This window comes from Delphinapterus leucas, chromosome 16 (genome assembly GCF_059928025.1).
Source record: "Delphinapterus leucas isolate spDelLeu-1000000601 "Yukka" chromosome 16, BTC_Dleu_Yukka2, whole genome shotgun sequence".
NCBI classification, from domain to species: Eukaryota; Metazoa; Chordata; class Mammalia; order Artiodactyla; family Monodontidae; genus Delphinapterus; species Delphinapterus leucas.
The window spans coordinates 7,123,678-7,137,425 of NC_143144.1; the positions used below are offsets into that span (position 1 = coordinate 7,123,678).

The window sequence follows — 13,748 nt, forward strand, 5'->3', positions numbered from 1 at the left end:
GCCATCTGCTCTGCCCTGGCTGCCGCGGCCTTACCGGCGCTGGTCGTGGCTAAAGGTCACTGTACTGAGGAAGTCCTGAACTTCCTTTGGTGCTTGAAGATAACGTTGAAGGCTACGAGACGAACAGGGGGGCTGTTGCGCTTCTTAAGAAACTGAAGGCCTGGAATAATATCAAGAAGGTCTGTGCCTCTGAGCAAATGCGCGCTGGCAAAGAGCAAAGTGAGACACAGCGGAGTGTGCACGGCAGGGGACCCTGCATCATCTATCACGGGGACGATGGCATCGAGGCCTTGAGGAACATCCCTGGCTCCCTAATTCTCCTCGCCCTTTAAAAGGAATGATTCTGCTTAATGTAAGCAAAACTGGACGTTTGGGAACTTGCTCCTGGTGGACAGCGTTTCTGATTTGCTTTCAGCAAAGTCAGATGATCTGTAGGGCACTTGAGTCCTTCAAGAGTAACTACCACCTTCCCATGCACAAGATGCTCAACACAGACCTCGGCAGAACCCTGGAAAACCCCAGAGCACCGCACAAGAAGAGTCATCGCAGCGTCCTGAAGAAGAATCCGCTGAAATACCTGAGAGTCATGTTGAATCTAACTAAACCCACGTGCAAAGACCGTGCGGCTGGGCATCATTCTTCACCAGGCTGAGAATCACAAACTCCACGTGGATAGGGCAGCGGCGGCGGTAGAAGCCGGATCCGATGGGGAGGGGTTCCAGGCAAGAAGCCTTTTGTAGGAAAGAAAGGAAAGGAAGCCGTTGGCATAAAGAAGCAGAAGAAGCCTTCTGTGGGGGGCTGGGGGAGGAGGCCGCAGCTACCAAGAAACCGGCCACTGGGGAGCCCGCAGAAAAGAAAACGCACCACAGAGGAGAAGAATCCTGCCGCATAAACTTAGATGTGTGTATCCCTTGAAGGTCAAATCATTTTGCACAGCTCACTTTGAATAAAGACCTGATCAAAGAGGCAGTGAGAAACAAACGCACGCACGCACGCACACACACACACGCACACACGCCCTCGAATCTGGCTCCGCGCCGCCCCCCTGCCAGTGTCCCTGCCCGGCCTCCACTCTATGGAGTGGAGAGAATCGCGCCCGCCGGCGCTTGGTCCCCGCGCCTCCCCCCATCCCACCCCAAAGAGCCTGAACGTCGCCACAGCTGCCTGGCGCTGCGCAGGCACCTGCCACAGGACGCCGCAACATCGCCGCATCGCTGTGTTCACAGGAAGACAGCGGGGAGGGCCAAGCCCTACTGTATGCCGACCCCCGAGGGCGCCCCGGATCGCCCAGGCGCTCCCCTGACCCCAGGAGCTGTGGTGGGAGGATGCACGGGTCATCGCGCAAGAAGTCAGGCGGTGCCAGCGCGCAGGAATGCTGCGGAGCCTGGAAGGAGGCTGGGAGAGGCGTGCAGTCCTGGCGCCCCCGGCCCAGCCCCTGGGCCCGCCCACCCCGCCTCCAGGCAGCCCTCCGCCCAAGGGAGAAATGCTGTTGGATCTTGATCTTGACGAGGAGAAAGAAAATGAACTTTTGTTACCCTCCTTTTCTACTTTGCTAGGATATCTCGATCACCCAGGAGGAAGCTTTACCTGAAACTGTTCATGTAAATTGCCTGACACTTGAATTGGGTGCTGAAACATTAAAGGATCTCAGAGGACTTTTTTTAAGCTATACAGGAGTTGACTCTGCCTTAAGGGATCAGTAGCAGGAATAGACTCTACCTTACCTTCCAGTCCCACCGTAGGATTTCCTGAGCTGGCTTTACTGTGGGAGAGCTGCTAGGGCTGTGTTTCCTGAGACTGGCTTCAGAGTTTTCAGTTCCTCCTTTTCTGGAAGCAGAATTCTTCCTGGAGAGATAATGTTGTCTGTACCTCCCTATGCCCAAAACATGCCCTAAAACATAACCCTCTTATAAGTTAGAGGTGGTCCCTCCCATGTTATATTTCTTTGTGATCCAAAGCCTATAAATATTGTACAGCCTTTTCTATCTCTGTAAAATAGGGGCGTACGATATGGGAATGCGTATAATAAAATGCATCAGAGAGCAACGTTCTGACATGACCAAACTCCTGAGTTCTCCCAGCTGTCACCTCATTAACAGCATTTACCAAGATTGTCATTTATTCATTCAACAAACATGTATGGAGACCTTGTGGTGATCCAGAGGTGCCAGGTGCTGGGGATATAAACCTGCAGAGGACATGGGCCCTGCTTTTCATCATCGCTCCATCTCATCTGTGCCCATCCCCATATCTGGCAGATGCTCTACGAGAGGTATGGACACAGGAGCAGCCTTGGAGGGACACTTCCTGCAGAAGCCAACAGAGGATAAACGCCCCCCTTCACAGCACTTTGTCACAGTACTTCTCACTCTTCATGTAACTGCACATGTCATTATCTTTTCCACTATTCTGTAAGGGCCATGAAGAAAAGAGCCACTTCCCCCTTAGAGTTTGGACTCCTAAAGCAGTGATGATGTGAGTCCATGGGTTGTCACCAAGGTGCTGAGGCCGTATTTTTTTAAGCGCTTGTAGTTGACAGTAAACAGTTGTGTGCATTAATGAAAGTCCCTGAGAGTTTCTGGCGTTCCCAGAACCACAGGTCACATGCAGCCCTCTGGAACGTTCTAGGCCTCAGCAAACATGACCAGGCCTCTTGGCCAGGCCTGGCCAATTCTGGATGGTGGTGATCCGACCCAGGGCCAGACCTACAAAGTGTCCGCCTTCTGGCAGACTGTGAGATCTTCAAGAGGCCAAGCTGAGGGATGATTTGGGACCTTCTTCACCAAATAACATATTCTGGAAAAATCCTATTAGATGTAATGCGTGTGTCCTCCCTCGCTGGTCTTCTTTCCTGCAGCCCTCTTGTTTCCTGCTCTTTCAGAGAAGGGAAACTTAGACCGGAGGCTGTGGAATTGCAGCATCTGTTAAGATATCAGTTCATCATTTTGGCCTTAGAATATCTTACAGAAAAAAAATTCTTTTTTCTATTATAGCTATAAACTTCCCTAAAGTTTTAAAGAAAAATATTACTCTGAAGTGTGAAGATGTATTTGCCTAAAAGCCAGGGTGAACGATCCTGCGTTTCATCACCTTCACCTTCCCTCAGGTCAAGACTCTCTTGTTCTCAGGCAGAAATAGAGACACAGATGTAGAGAACGAACAAACGTATGGACGCCAAGAGGGGAAAGCGGGGGTGGTGGTGGGATGAATTGGGAGATCGGGATTGACATATATACACTAATATGTACAAAATAGAGAACTAATAAGTACCTGCTGTATAAAAAAATAAATAAAATAAGATTCAGAAGAAAAAAGACTCCCTTGTTCTCTAAACATCACTTTCTGTCTCTCAAGTCTTTTTTTCCTCCTATGAATTTCATCATGCTCTAAGAGCTCCTAAAGCAACAAACTCAAGGGAGTAATGCTGTTTACACTTCTGAATCATCACATCAGCTCCCTCTGAAATAATTCCAACATCAATCTCACCTAGCTTCCTCTAAAAGGTGTAAAGTTCAAAGACATACCAGCTGTCTACCCCATTCCAAGATTCTGAGCTTGTCGGCCGACCTTGGCTGGTACTTGTATCTATTTACCTTTGAACGGAGCAGAACGGGAGCTTGATTTCCTAGACACACTCCAGAAAGCTTCTACTCACAGACGACATGCATCTACTGTAATAAACCTGAAGAGCAAGTTAAGTAAGTGCTTAGATTCCCACCCTCGTTTCTTCTTTCCCTTCTCTACTATCAACTCACTTTTTGAAAGTAGTTCTTTTAAGTCAAATGAAGATTCATCGTCTGCCACAAATATGTATTGATTGCGTGCTACATTCAGGGCATTATGTTAGACTCGAAGGACCCAAAGGGCTGCACCCCGGACCATTTGGGAATTTCATGAGAAGGTGCTCCAGGACCATCAATGAGTGGTGCCCACAGGGAGAGTAGGAGAGCCAGCTGTCTGCAGGCAAAAAGCTTGGGCCTCGTGGTAAAGGCTTCACCAAGGGCATCACACTGGCCGAGCCAGGAGGAAAGAGCATTCCAAGCAAGAGGAAGCACAGTGAGCAAACCCACAGGAGCTGACGGTGTGACACATGTTTGGGAAACAGCTGTGCCCTTTAGTCAAGCACGGGCTTATTCACTTATGTAACAAACAGTTATATGGTGCCTTGTCCATGCCAGGTCCTGTTTTCTTGGAGGAGAAATACTCCCATGTGGAAGAGCACCGGGCACTGCTTCACCTTTTCTCTCAAAATGGAAACAGAAACTTGGTAGGATATGGCCTTGTGAAGCAAAATAAGAAGCGCCAAGTTCTGCTACAATTAAAGGGAAAATGATGAAGCTCAGAAAGCTGGGTTCCCGGCCCTTGTCAACAATATGACAATATTGATGTGATATGACATATCAATATGCAAATGTTCCTGATAAAAAGAAAACACGTGTTCCTCTTCAAGTGGAACCCAGTAGAATAATGTCAGAGTTATTAAAGAGTGTGCTAGGGGCTTCCCTGGTGGCACAGTGGTTGAGAGTCCACCTGCCGATGCAGGGGACACGGGTTCGTGCCCCGGTCCGGGAAGATCCCACATGCCGTGGAGAGGCTGGGCCCGTGAGCCATGGCCGCTGAGCCTGCGCGTCCGGAACCTGTGCTCCGCAACAGGAGAGGCCACAGCGGTGAGAGGCCCGCGTCCCGCAGAAAAAAAAAAAGAGTGTGCTAAATGTCACATACTATCCACAGGAGTAAGAAGAAACCCATCTAATAATTTTTTAAAAACCCTCAATTCTGCAAGTGTACTTGGAGGCCTACTGTGTTCTGCCCTGTAGCATACAGAAGAAGATTATTACCTAGAAAAAATGAGACCATCCTCAAGGAAGTACGAGAGAGCTGAGCTAGGATTTTTACATAGGAAATAATTTGAAGAACAGTGCAAAGGCAACACATTAAAAATGTCCTGTTGTATAGACATGTGCTATAGAGATCTGGAAAGGCAATATTGGGTGGAGTGATCAAAGATCAGTGACCAACATGCTTCCTATATGTTGGTCTTTGCTCTAATGTTCCCAATCCAATGTATCTCCAAGAATCATCCAAGACAGATGGATTATTCCTTTTCTGATGATCCAAACTTTTGGCCATACCTATTCATATTTCTACCCCTTACCTTCTCCAGCCCAGACCCACAGCTAAATGACTTGTGCAAACTTAACCACCCTTAAAATTGTCTTCTGCCCTCTCGCTTCATCTCACTTCCCAAAAAACGGCCTAGACTGTATGTAATTCAAAAGCATCTGCCTCCCTTGCCCTTGCTTTTGTAGCCCAAAGAGTGGATTTTTAGGAGCTCACACATTTGGATGTCAGACCCTGGCTCTGAACTAGTCTGCATGCTTCTTAGATACAGGACTATAGACAAGTTATATCTGCAAGTTCCATTTTCCTCATCTGAAAAACGGGGACAATCATACCTCAGAGGGCTGTGGTGATGATTCCAGATGATTTAGGTTGGGGTACAAAGTGTGTGGCACAGAGCCTGGCATGGCATGAGTGCCAAAAACACAGTGGGCCACCAACGTTTACCATTTCCTCTTACCATTCAAGGTAGGCACTGGGATTTTATTTCAAGTCCCTCACACCAAACCTAGCACAGGGTAGGGGCTTGATAAACATCTGATGAATGAGTAAAAGAGCGGGTGGATGGATTACGCTGAGAGATAAAGTCCTGTACTTGTTTTTCAATTTTCTGCCATAGGAGACTTAAAGTTTATATCTTTTTTAAAAATATAAATTTATTTGTTCATATTTATTTTTGGCTGCATTGGGTCTTCATTGCTGTGTGGGCTTTCTCTAGTTGCGACGAGCGGGGGCTACTCTTCATTGCAGTGCGTGGGCTTCTCATTGCGGTGGCTTCTCTTGTTGCGGAGCATGGGCTCTAGGCACGCGGGCTCAGTAGTTGTGGCTCGCGGGCTCTAGAGCACAGGCTCAGTCGTTGTGGCACATGGGCTTAGTTGCTCCACGGGATCTTCCCGGACCAAGGCTCGAACCCGTGTCCCCTGCATTGGCAGGCAGATTCTTAACCACTGCGCCACCAGGGAAGCCCCCTAAAGTTTATATCTTAATCCTCCAAATTTTATTCCTACTTGGGACTTACAGTATTCTTTAAACAGTGTTTTTGGTTCTACTTTTAAGAAATAACAAAGTAATAATAATAATTATAAGAACTTAGAAGTTGAATGGCTCTAAGAACAGATGCTATTCTACACCACTAGATGGCATCTACCAATAATAACACCAAAAACACCACGCACACTCTGACAGGAAATAATTCTAAAGAAATGAATACAGAAAAAGCATATATACACACACATATATGCATATATATTTACCCTTGACATATGGTTTCTTTTCCATATTGGTTATGAATTTAGAGCTGCCAACAGTTTGGCAAACCCTTGCTTTCTTGTCTCCTATAGCAGTTTTAGTTGTTAAACTCTAAGCACCCTCAACGTGCAAGACATTTCATAGTACCTGGTGATGACTCTCCGAATCTTTCTATTGTGTTGATGGAACAACTTACCCCTGGTTAAAAGAAAAAGTTAGAAAAAGCTGAAAGGCTAGGGAGAAGATAAAAAGGCAGACGGACCCTTCTGCCACACTTAATCATCCCTTTATTCATTCAACAGCTGGGTGCCGGGCTCCAGAACTGTACCAGGGTTATAGTGGTAAATAAGACTCACTTCTGAGGAGGTGCTTGCTCTCCCATAAAGGAAAGCTGTCAGAATATTAAGAGACAGATGTTTATAAGACGACATTTAAATCATATAAGAGGACAGGCGTTTCTTAGAAACTGTTAGGAGTTACAAGGGAGAAATAGAGGTGGATTCCAAATGTCTGATCAAGACCAGAGAGTTTCTGCTTTCCAGTTCCTAGGGGGATTAGCAAGGCTGTGCTTCCTCGTTCTGACATTTGGTTGTCTGTGGCATTTAGGCCGAGAACAGTTGCACTTGAGCATTCTTGGGGGAGACCTAAGCTAAGAGAGAATAAAGGGAGAGAGACAGGAACGTAAAGGAACAATGGGCGAGGAGACAACGAGAGAGAAATATGAGAAGAGTGGCCAAGAATAAACCATGTAAATTCTTTCCACAAATTCAGAACATTCAGTTTTTGATACTGAGAGAATAAGCCCACATGTTAAGATTGAAAAGTAAGGCAAAAAGGATGAGAAAACGAAATCAAAACACCATAGTATTCCTAAATCCGGTGTTTCCAGAAACTGTAAATGCAGGTGCAGAGGTTGCAAAAATGAACTTTGACTACCGAGAAATTTTACTCCCTTCTTTCTGGAAAGGCAGAGATGTGATGGAGCAGAGAGCCTGTAGCGACGCCATTTTCATTTGCCTTCAAAAAACCTCCATCAGTATTTTGCAATACTGACTACATCTCCACACACCTAAAGCCAAATCTACCGGTTTCCCCGAAGGCTGGCTCCTCTTGTCAACCTTGACCTCTGTGACCACAGTGCTGTCACTCTGCTAAACAGCGGACACAGCAGGGTGTCTCTTTCTCTGCCCTCCGTGATGCAACATGGAAGTACTCTGGTTTCCCCAAAGGTCTCTCACACCAGTCTCCTTTGTCACCCCCTCCCCCAGTGTAACCCCCTCCCCCAGATGCTTTTCTCCCCAAGCATAGACAACTCTGCTAAATGAGCTCTTTGTTTTCTGCCCCTCAACTTCCAAATCACTGGATATACAGTACTTTACGTGTACAGGTTCCGGCTCAAAGTCCTTCCTGAGCTACCTGGGGCCTACTGGATACTGTCCAAATTCCCCTCACCTTCCTAACGTTCAGAGCTTCCACAATCTGGCCCCCACACAAGCTTCCTGGACCTCTTGGTAATGTTTTCTCACCCACTTCCCTTTGCCCCATGTGCTGCCTTCTCCTGGAACCCCTGATCCCGCTCTGCCCACACCCTCTGAAGCTCCTGTTCTTCTCTACCACTTCACACTTGGTGCTCCATGGGGTTACCGCCTACGCTTCCTCTTTCCCTAGGAAATCCCATCCGTCCGGTGTCTACAGTCACCACCTTCACACTCTTCACCCTGAACCTCAGGGCTGAGTCTACATCTACCTATATGCCTCAAAGGTAGCTCCAACTCAATATGCCTCAAACAAAATATACCCCCAAATTTGACCATCCTATGAGCTCCCCAATCCCTTCTTTTCCTGTGATCTCTGTTTCAGTAATGCCATCTCTACCCATGTATTTCTCACGTCAGAAACCTGGGGCTTCTCCAGAACTCCTCCTCTCTCGTCCACTCATCTAGTCAATGACCCGGCCTTCAACTCCCCCCGCCCCAGGTCTCTCCTGCATATATGTGCCTCTCCTGTCCTAACGCACCATCATATCTTGCCAAGACAATAGCAACAACCTCGTAAGCCATCTGTCTTCCTGTCTCCCGTCTGGTTATCTCCCATCCATCTGCCCCACAGCAGTCTTTCACCCACACGAGTCAAATCACTCCCCTCCCTGCTTCATACACACTGCTGAATTTCACATAGATAACCAACAAGGACCTACTGTAGAGCCCAGGGAACTCTGCTCAACATTCTGTAATAACCTACATGGGAAAAGAATTTGAAAAAGAACAGATACACGTATATGTATAACTGAATCACTTTGCTGTACACCTGAAACTAACACAGCATTGTTAATCAACTCTACTCCAATATAAAATAAAAATTAAAAAAAATAACTTCAGAGTCTTCCTATTGCCCTCCAGATAAAACCTTAACTCCTCTCAAGTAAAAAAATTTAAAAGACAATAGACATATATATATGTAAAACTCAATCACTTTGCTGTACAGCTGAAACTAACACATCGTTGTTCATCAACTATATTCCAATACATTTTTTTTAATTTAAAAAATAAAATAAAACAATAAAACCTTAACTCCTTGGTCTGGTCCCCTGCCCTCTGCAACCTCCCACCTTGCTCTCTACCAAGCACCTTTCAGTTCATTCTGCTTCTCACACCTGACCTCGGAGCCCCCAGCCGACTTTTCTCTCTGCCACCAGCTCCCCTCTCTCCCCGCCTTTGTCTGGCTAAATCCTATCCATCCTTAGGGTCTCAAAAAGCAGTGCCTCGGGGGCACCCTCCTCGACCCTGCACTAAGTTATGTCACCCCTGTCTTCTCGTGGCATCCCAAGCTGGTCCATTATAAACATCCCCTGCATCCTTGTGTGTGTGGCCCTTGTCTTCCCCACTAGAATGGAAACTCTGTGAGTGCAGGAAGTTTCTAGGGCCTCGATCATCTCCTCTATGAAATACTCTGCCACAGCCTGATCTACATCTGAATTCCCAGTCGCTGTTGCCAAAGATCCCAACCTGAACCCCAGACAGTCCTCTGCTGGTGCATCTGGGGAAAATGGGCCCAGGGGTGATTTGTCGCCTCGGCAGGGGTTCGAGAACGTGCCTACTGGGAACCAATTCATCCAAGGGAAAAGGACGTATTTGGCCACTTACAGAATCTCAGAGTTGAAGGGGAGGTGTGATTCTTAGGGCAAAATGATGTCTATCTCATATCAATTTATCTTGGAACCTGCCTCCATATACCCATAGCCATATTCTAGGGAGGAAAAGGGTTACACTTTAAAATTACCATTTGAAATCCAGCGTGGCACTAGGGCACAAGCAAGTTGCATTTGTCTTCTTCTATTACAGTGTGACCCTACACAGTGAGATTGTGCCTAGATTCAGCCCTGACCTCCCAAACAGCACTGGCACATCTGAAGCAATGCCCTGCAGAAGCAGCAGCAGGGTGTCAGGGACTGGGGCCAGGAGGGAGAGGACAAAAAAAGCCCATGGAGGTGATGGTGTCTGGCTGTGTGGCTTTACCCAGTAAAGGAAGCTGCAGCTCTTACCAGCTGCAGCGACCCAGAAGCCACAATACACCTGGTGGAAGATACAGGAAAGAATCAGTCACGTGTACTTGAGACTCAGCCCTGAAGATGCCCAGAAACATGTGAGCCAGCCCATGATTTTGTACAGAGGTGGTATTCTGTATTAGCAGAAAGGCCAATGAAAGATCAATGATTACACGGAATATGGTCCCTTCCATACCTGAACCCAGACTAGGGAATCTTCGGTCACGTCCAAATTGACTGTATGTGTCACTGGGTTTTATAGATATTATCTCGAACTCCTTGTTATTATTGTAATAGGGACAATCTATGTTTTGTCTCTCTAACCGCATTTGATAAGAGATGGAGATAAATCTGTCTTGTAACTTGGCCACTGTTCAAGGAGCTTTGAGGAATGTTATGGGTGTATGGTATTATTTCGAGAATATAATACAGAGGGAGGCAGGACTCATATGTTTTTGCCCTTCTGAGGGTATAAAACCTGGAAACTGTACAGACCTACCTCGGTGGCACTGTGGCTTCCATTCCAGACCATGGCAATAAACCAAATAACCCAATAAAGCAAGTCACGTGACCTTTATGGTTTCCCAGTTACCTTATATAAAAATCACGTTTACACTCTACAGTACTCTATTATAAAGTGTGCAGTAGCATTATGTCTAAAAGAAACAAGGTACAGACCTTAATTAAAAAATACTTTGTTGCTAAAAAATGCTAACCGTCATCTGAGCCTTCAGCAAATCATAGTAGCAACATCAAAGATCACAGGTCACTATAACAAGTAGAATAATAATGAAAACGTTTGAAATAGTGCAATAATTACCAAAATGTGACACAGAACCACAAAGTGAGCAAATGCTGTTGGAAAAATGGTGCTGGTAGAATTGCTAGATGCAGAGCTGCCACAAACCTTCAGTTTGTAAAAAACGCAATATTTGAGCCGTACAATAAAGCGAAGCGTGATAAAACAAGGTATGTCTGAAAATGGGCTTTTGTCTCTTAAGTACATAGGGCCAGGATGCCAATTTTTTCAGTATCTTCTTATGTTTTAAACATGGTCATTTCTTCATTATATCTTTTCTCTCCATTACCTACCCGGCTGTTTCCCATAGGAAATTAGAGGAGAAGGGTGTCAAGAGTAAGTGTAGAAGGTATACGTGGGCGAATAATTATGATAAAGTGCTCTCTCCAACTCTATTCTAACAAAAAGCAATTGCGTTAGGGTTCCTATTAGGTTCATTATTCACTTTTCTTCTCCATGCAATGACACAAGTCATCAATAATAGACTATGATTGCTTCCTCCCAAAAGACAAGTTATATGAGATAAAGCACAAAGCAACAAAGTCTCAGACAAGATTTTTTTACGTTAATGTGTTGTTCAAGACAGTTTCTGATTGCCTGGTAATTACCCACCAAGGACCAGCTCTGGTAGCCTGTGTTCCCCAGGAAGGGAACGGAAGGGACTCCTCAAGACTTGCGGCACCAGCGAGGGCATCATACAACATCTAACAGTCAAGATAGTCAGTCAAGTGCTCCAAATGTGCAGTCTGATCATTTATTATCATGCATTCCATTGGCTATTACTCAGTATACTTCCTGAGTAAAGCCTGCCCTAGAGGAAAAAAATGATACCTCTGTCTATTCCTTTCCATATGTCTGTACACACATTAGTGATACCCTTCAAACAGGAGGCTCACATTAGCTCAAAGAATAGACCACATTACATTTCATTTGCTCTTGTTCTGATCCTTTCATGCTTTCAGTGGTTTACCAGTGGGAAACCACTAGAGGGGACCCATCCCGACAAGATTAGACAACATACAATTATCATCTTTAGTATTCCCACTTGGAAAATTGACTGGTATTCACGGGGAACAATAAAATCAAATTTGCTTGCACTTTACGCCCAATTCATGGTTATAAAGAGCGGATCCGGTGAGGGGGTGTGTCACCGTGTACCAGTGGAAGACACCAAAGAGGAAAGTGCATCTGTATCGACTGTAAACATATAGTTAAAGCACTGAGATCATTCATTCCAAACAGTCTGTTTTCCCTCTTTCCTGTAAAGAAATATCAGTGCTCTTGGTTTCTTACTTGCTATTTGGAGGTCAGAGACTCTCCCTTTAGCGTGGTCACTTATCAAGTCAGTATGTATTGAACTCTTATTGTATGCTGAGCACCCTCCTGGGGGTAGTGGTGCCACACCACAGGTCCATCTCAGAGGTGAAGCTGGTTCATATCTAGTTTGGGGCTGTAAAACCCCAAAAGAGGATAGGGCACATGACAAGGATATTAAAAAAAAAAAATAACCCTAGAATACATGCCTATTCATTCATGTTTTTCCATTCATCCACCCACCTCAACATCCATCAAACAGTCTTTGTGCGTTGTTGTATGCCAAGCATTGTGTTAGGCACTGCGGTTCCAAAGGTAAATTAGCTACAGCTCAGTCACTAGTGGAAGAGAAAATAAGTAGATTAGCAATTTATTAAAAAGTAGGATAGTTTCTAGGATTTGAATGCACTCCAGCAGTCAGGAAGAGACACGATGTGAAAGTCAGCCCCCCAAAATGCCAAATACTTAACCAGGTGCGGAAGAAGCCTGTTTTGGATTAAGATGCCTTTCCCAGTTCCTTTTTAGCTATCACTTTTCTCTGATTTTCACCTATTCACTCCTTAACTCTGGTCAAGGCAATAGTTCCCTGTATTTTAACTTTGTTACTGGCTTCTACTCAAGGTTATAATATATCAAGGTTATTTTTGAACAAAATCCAGGGAAATATTTTCCAGTTTAGAGATAATGTGAAAAGAATTCTTTCACTCTTTAAGATGAAATCTCCTGGATCTGAATTGACATTTACTCCCTAAAGATTTTAAGCTGGTCTTTTTATCTGAAATTATTGCTTTGCTAAGGTTACATCTTTTTGTGTTATCATTTCATCCATTTTTACATTCTGGCTGGGAGGGTAAGCAAAAAAATCAAATTTAATTGACAGATATGAGGAAATGTAAAAGTCTAAGTCTCCGAGTCCTGTATAAACCCATCCATGTGGCATGGCCATAATTTTCAATACTCCTTAAATTCTTAAATACCACATGATCCATTCAGTGATTTCAATCTGAATGAGTATTTTTTTTAATAAAAAATAACAACCTTAGCATAACCTCTTGTTCTTGAAATTTTCAGTCAGGATTTGTACTAACAGAGATATTGAACTTTATAGGGATATTCCATTTTAGTTTGAGAGAATATAGATTTTATCTCTATTGCCATGTGTAGGTTCGACTATTGTGTACTTAACTGAACTTTAACCTGCTTTTCCATCATCCTTCAGTACATAAAACTTGGCTAACTAACCCTTTTTGGCTCTTTCTAAAGGAAACAAGACATAGAACATGATACCGTGTTCCTTTTTGTAGCTGCTCTTAAAGTTTATCCCGTTTATAAGTAGGAAAATAGATAAGGCTAATTAAAAGGGCAATAAACACATCAAGGAAAGAGACTGCAATCTGGCTTCCAGCTTGGGAATTGTTCAGAGAATATGACAGTATTATTCATCTTTGTTGCAACCCAATGATTCACCTGTGACCATTTTCGCTCCCATGACTATTCTCTTTGTGACAGAACTTCTTTCATTCAAGTAAGACAGGTCCTACTACCCAAATGTGACAACTGAAACTCTCCTATGTAGAGTCCTGAATTTGCCTCTAAGGGAAGATACAGGTACTGAGGCAACCTTGCCTATAAGTGCCATATTTGCAGGCAATGATATTTCTTCTCCCATTGAACTTGGAGCCAGGAGGTCTGAGGTCTAGCCTGGATCTGCCACAGACTAAC

At 44.8% G+C, this 13,748-nt stretch overlaps 1 pseudogene; it reads left to right on the forward strand.

The window, feature by feature from the left end:
• LOC111163948 (large ribosomal subunit protein uL4 pseudogene) lies at positions 1–915 on the forward strand (annotated as a pseudogene).
• The last annotated feature ends 12,833 nt before the right edge of the window (positions 916–13,748 follow it).